The following is a 6,000-nucleotide window of genomic DNA, read 5'->3' as shown; positions in this document are numbered from 1 at the left end:
CAGGGCTAGTTTTGACCCCCGGGCTTTTATTTGAACAAACTTTGTAGATATTTACTTCAAGATGTTTCATATATGATATCTAAACTCAAGCTATTTGGGTTTTTTCAAAGAAGATTTTTTAAAGTTTTTAATATATGCATATAGGGAAAATCAATGACCCCCAGGGCGGGGCCAGTTTTGACCCCAGGGCTTTTATTTGAACATACTTGGTAGACACCCATTAGAACAAGTTTCATGCTCAATATCTTAGCTCTAGCTCTTACGGTTCTTTAAAAGAAGATTTTTGAGCTTACAGTTCTTTAAAAGAAGATTTTTTAAGTTTTTACTATATGCATATAGGCAAAATCAATAACCCCCCATGCGGGGCCAATTTTGACCCCAGGGCTTTTATTTGAACAAGCTTGGTAGACACTCACTAGAAGATATTTCATGTCAAATATCTTAGCTCTAGCTCTTTGGGTAAAATCTTTAAAAGAAGATTTTTAAGTTTTTACTATATATGCATATAGGGAAAATCAATGACCCCCTGGGGCAGGGCCAATTTTGACCTTAGGGCTTTTATTTGAACATACTTGGTAGACACTCATTAGAAGATGTTTCATGCTAAATATCTTAGCTCTAGCTCTTTGGGTTCTTTAAAAGAAGATTTTTTAAGTTTTTACTATATGCATATAGGGAAAATCAATGACCCCCTGGGGCGGGGCCAATTTTGACCCCAGGGCTTTTATTTGAACAAACTTGGTAGACATTCACTAGAAGATGTTTCATGCCAAATATCTAACCTCTGGCTTTTACAGTTCTTTAAAAGAAGATTTTTTAAGTTTTTACTATATGCATATAGGGAAAATCAATGACCCCCCGGGCCGGGGCCAATTTTGACCCCAGGGCTTTTATTTGAACAAACTTGGTAGACACTCACTAGAAGATGTTTCATGCCAAATATCTAAGCTCTAGCTCTTACGGTTCTTTAAAAGAAGATATTTAAAGATTTTTCTTTCGGTTGCCATGGCAACCAGAGTTCTGCATGAAATGGAATTCTTTGAACAATCTTGATAGAGTTTCATACAAAGAGTATTCCTGCCAAGTTTCATTAACATTGGCCTTGCGGTATCATAGAAGATGTCCTTAGAATATTTAAAATGTGGATGGACGACAGACGACGGACGCCATTTGGTTGGCCATCCTAAAAGCTCACCTGCACTTTGTGCAAGGTGAGCTAAAAATATGTATAAAGCTGTCTACCTTATATTCATGTGAAAGTGCTTTACATGGAGAAAATGAAGATAAATTTTGCATAGGAGAAATTAATTTTGTAAACTAACACAGGTGGCTAAAAAAATCTCTGTTATGTTAAAGAAGTCTTGCACAATTTTAATCCTGTCAACTTGAGGAAGGGATAGATATTTAAATTTAAAAAGGTAACATCAAACATGATGATCCCCTTTAATATACTGTCCACTTAACTTCCAAAAAAGTGAGGTCACGGTCTTTAAATTGTTTAACAAGAGCTGTCCGTAAGACAGCGCGCTCGACTTTTTTATTGCTTGCCAATAAAAAAAGTTTTTGCAGTAAAAGGCAATACAAGAATCTCTGTATTTTTAAAGTGAACTAGTTGTTTGATACCCTTGAATATTACAGCAATGTTTATATGACATAATTTATGGTAAAGTGAACAAGTGGATAGGAATGAATTTTTTTAGATTTTTTAAGTTTTTTAGTGCTTGCCTATAATACAAAACATTGACAGTTAAGGGCCATAATTCAAATAAAATCTTTGACAGAATTACCTTCTCCTGGACATGTTTGGGAATCATGATGGTAAACAAGTATTCCAACTTTCAAATTAATATCTCAAACAGTTCAGTCAAAAAGTGGACTGGTACTAAAAACTTAACCAAGATTCTAAGTCGATAAAAGGCCTTAATTTTTAAAACAAATCCTTGACAGAGTTACCTTCTCTTGCGTACAGATGGGGGTAATGATGTGAAATAGCATTAAAAGTTTCAAAGCAATATCTCAAAGGATTAAGGCAATAAGTGGATTTTACCCATATTCAATGTATTTTCTAAGTCAAAAAGGGGCATAATTCTGTCAAAAACCTTGACAGAGTTATGTCCTCTTGTCTGTTGATGAAGGTCGTGATGGTAAACAAGTATGGTCAGTTTCAAAGCAATACCTCCAATGGTTTTGAAATAAAGTGAGGTGGTACAAAAAACTTAACCAAGCTCAATACACTTTCTAAGTCAAAAAAGGGCCATAATTCTGTCAAAAACCTTGACAGAGTTATGTACTCTTGTCTGTAGATGGAGGTTATGATGGTGAACAAGTATGGTAAGTTTCAAAGCCATACTTGTAATACTTCTGAAATAAAGTGGGGTGGTACGAAAAACTTAACCAAGGTGTGACGCCAACGCCGACGCTAACGCCGACGCCGACGCCGGGGCGAGTAGGATAGCACCCCTTTTCATAGAAAAGTCGAGCTAAAAATAGTTTAAATTTTAAAACAGTTCATGTTCCTGTGGGGGGGGGGGGGAGGGGGGCAGGGTAGGATTTAAGCTGTTGGCATGACATGGAATAATCTTCAGTTTAATTGGCATGACAATTAGGAATAATCCTCATTTTAATTGGCATGACATGGAATAATCCTCGGGTTAATTGGCATGACATGGAATAATCCTCGGGTTAATTGGCATGATTTATTTATGTATTAATATTGCTGAGCACATTCAAGGTTTATATAATTAGGATTCTACACATTAAAAACAATACCATCACATAATTAATCATCTTAAATGTCAGTTAAGCCTTGATTGACAAGTGACCCTCACAAATAAATGCATATTCTGATCTTATTATACATATATATATAACACCATTTACAATATATCAATGATCAAAATATACCACTGTTTGTACTGTGACTTATGTATTTCCTATACTGCTTAACAGATCGGTTGCTTAATTCCTCAGTCAAGTATAAAATCTGTGTTTACAGTCATACTGTCATACAGGAAGATCAAGTTTATCAATTTGACATATCAATATATAGAATATTGATATAAATACAAATTCTATGTTAAAATTGGCTTAATTTTTATTTGCCTCAGATCTGCAGTCTTAGAGAATTGCAGGGTAACAAAATGCTGTTATATCAATGTTGACATAGGGTTGTCTAAGCACCAAAATATATTCACATTACTTAAATGCAACAGGACTTTTCTCCATTTAGCAAATATCAAGCCTTGGTGAATGATCTTATTATATATGAAGACTTTTTTGTATTTCACAGGAATACTTTGCTTAGCTTGTGAAGATAGAACTTGCATACCTAATAGTCTACTAAATTTATTTTACAAAGGGGAATAATTCGGTTAATGACCTACAACCTTGAACCTGAAGATGTGTATATTTTCAAGTGAATACATTTATGTGGTTCAGATGTTGAGAAAGACTGTGCTTATATACATGTACAAATCTTAATACCTGCCAGTTCACAAAGAGAAATAAATTCAGTGAAGATCCATCGTTAGTCAGAGTTACGGACCTTTAATTGTCAGTTACCTACAAAGAATTGTATAAAGTTTCAAATAAATTCATTTTTTTTTTTACTTTAATGAGATATGAAACCTTAACCAAGGTCAATGCCATTTCCAGCCCTGGCATTTTAACTATTTATTTTTTAATGTTTGAGCTATTTATAGGAATGGAACATTGATATCTGGATAACCCAGCCAGTTCAAACAAACAAAAAACTTTTTTTTTTAATGAACAGTATGGCCTTGACCTTTTTATTATGGTTTATAACACACTTTTGCATGATCAAGTTTTATTGCCTCTAAATTCTTGTGGTTCCCACCCTTAAATCAAACCCATTTCCTGTCAGTCCTTTCAAATAAAGCACATTATAACCTGGCGATACTTAAAGCTGAAAAAAAATTCTATTTTAAGTTCTTTTTGTGGAAAATTAGACAGACGGAATGAACTTCTTAAGGGGTATGTGGACTGAATAAATATTGATTCAAACATAAAAATAAAGAATGCATACAACATGTTTGACGGGACAATAATTTTTTCTGAAATTTGTCTTCATGAAAACTCAATCCATTACATTATCAGCCCAATACAACTTCCCTCTTCATTATTCACCATCAGGACTCCTATTTATTTTGTTATCAGCAAACCAATCCTGTTTAAATCACTTACTTTATTTGTTTAGAATTATTGTTTGCGGAAAACATGAAATAGTTCCTAGCAACCACATTCAAAGTCTTGTATTTGTACTGATACAATTAGATGAAAAATAATTATTTTTTTTATAAATATCTGGATTATATAATGAGGAAAATTATTTCAATTTTTCCTGGACAGTCAGTTATTTTATCACACTTTACATATGAACATTTCAGATACAGCTAAATTAGAATTAACCTTGCCTTACCACGCTTAAAATATCTTAAAATATAAAAATATAATTTGGAATTATAAAGCCATTCATCATTTTCAGTTTATACAAATTTATTTTAGTTTGATTGTGTTGGAAGCTATATATAACAAGAGCCATGTCAACATGGCCATCCCCCGCCGAATGTGTTTGCTCATTGGAAGAATGTATATGTAGTAGAGCAGAATAATTCCATTTTAAGAGGTCTTTTGGTAATGAAAACTGATGGCTATAGTGATTACAGATTTGAAACCTATGTGAATACTGATGGCTGAAAATAACAAAGGGCAATAACTGAAAAATAATGCAGGGTAGGTTATCATTCTTGTGTGCTGCATCCCTCCTCAGTAAAATCTATCCACCTATGAAGTTTCAAGTTGATACCTCAAATACTTTTTGAGAAAAAAATTGAATTGAAAAATTAAGTATGAAAAATAACAAAGGGCAATAACTCAAAAATTATAAAAGGTATAGTTATCATTCTTGTGCAGTGCACACCTCCTGAGTGAGATCTATGCACCTATGAAGTTTCATTTTGATATCTCAAAGGCTTTTTGATTTATGCTCTGGACAAAAATTAATTTTGAAAAATAACAAAGGGCAATAACTCAAAAATAATGCAGGGAAGAGTTATCATTCTTAAGCACTGCACTCCTCCTCAATGAGATCCATCCACCTTTGAAGTTTCAAGTCGATACCTCAAATACTTTTTGAGATAAGCTCTGGACAAAATAGCATGAAAAAAAACAAAGGGCAATAACTCAAAAATTGTATAGGAAAGAGTTATCATTCTTGCGCACAACATTCCTCCTCAATAAGATCTATCCACCTATGACATTTCATGTTGATATCTCAAACCCTTTTTGAGTTATGCTCCACTCAGGTGAAAAATTAGGTATGAAAAATAACAAAGGGCAATAACTCAAAAATTATGAAAGATAGAGTTATCATTCTTGTACACTGCACACCTCCTGAGTGAGATCTATGCACCTATGAAGTTTCATGTTAATATCTCATAGGCTTTTGGAGTTATGCTCTGGACAAAAATCAATTTTGAAAAATAACAAAGGGCAATAACTCAAAAATCATGCAAGGTAGAGTTATCATTCTTGTGCACTGCACTCCTCCTCAATGAGGTCTATCCACCTATGAAGTTTCAAGTTGATAACTCAAATACTTTTAGAGATATGCTCCGGACAAAAATGTCGGACGGATGGACGGAAGGACGGAAGGTCGAACGGACGGAAGGTCGGACGGACGGACGGAGACTATTTCTATATCCTCCACCGAAAATTTTCGGCGGGGGATAATTATAAGCTTATTGAAACACTCTCAAATCCAAGCAGTACTATGCAATGAATGTAAAGTTTTTTGCTCAAGGAAACAACGACTTGCCCCATGACAGGGTTTGAACCAACACGGTCAGCAATCTTTAGATTACTAAGTCCAACGTGTTAACCACTCGGCCACACCACCACTCATTCATCACTTTTAGAAAATACATAATTATTATAAGTAAAATAAAATATAATAGAACAATATAATGGACCTAAGAAAAA

Source organism: Ruditapes philippinarum, unplaced genomic scaffold, assembly GCF_026571515.1.
Source record: "Ruditapes philippinarum isolate M1 unplaced genomic scaffold, ASM2657151v2 ctg5676_1_1_1_1, whole genome shotgun sequence".
Taxonomy (NCBI): domain Eukaryota; kingdom Metazoa; phylum Mollusca; class Bivalvia; order Venerida; family Veneridae; genus Ruditapes; species Ruditapes philippinarum.
This window is presented reverse-complemented; position numbering follows the sequence as displayed.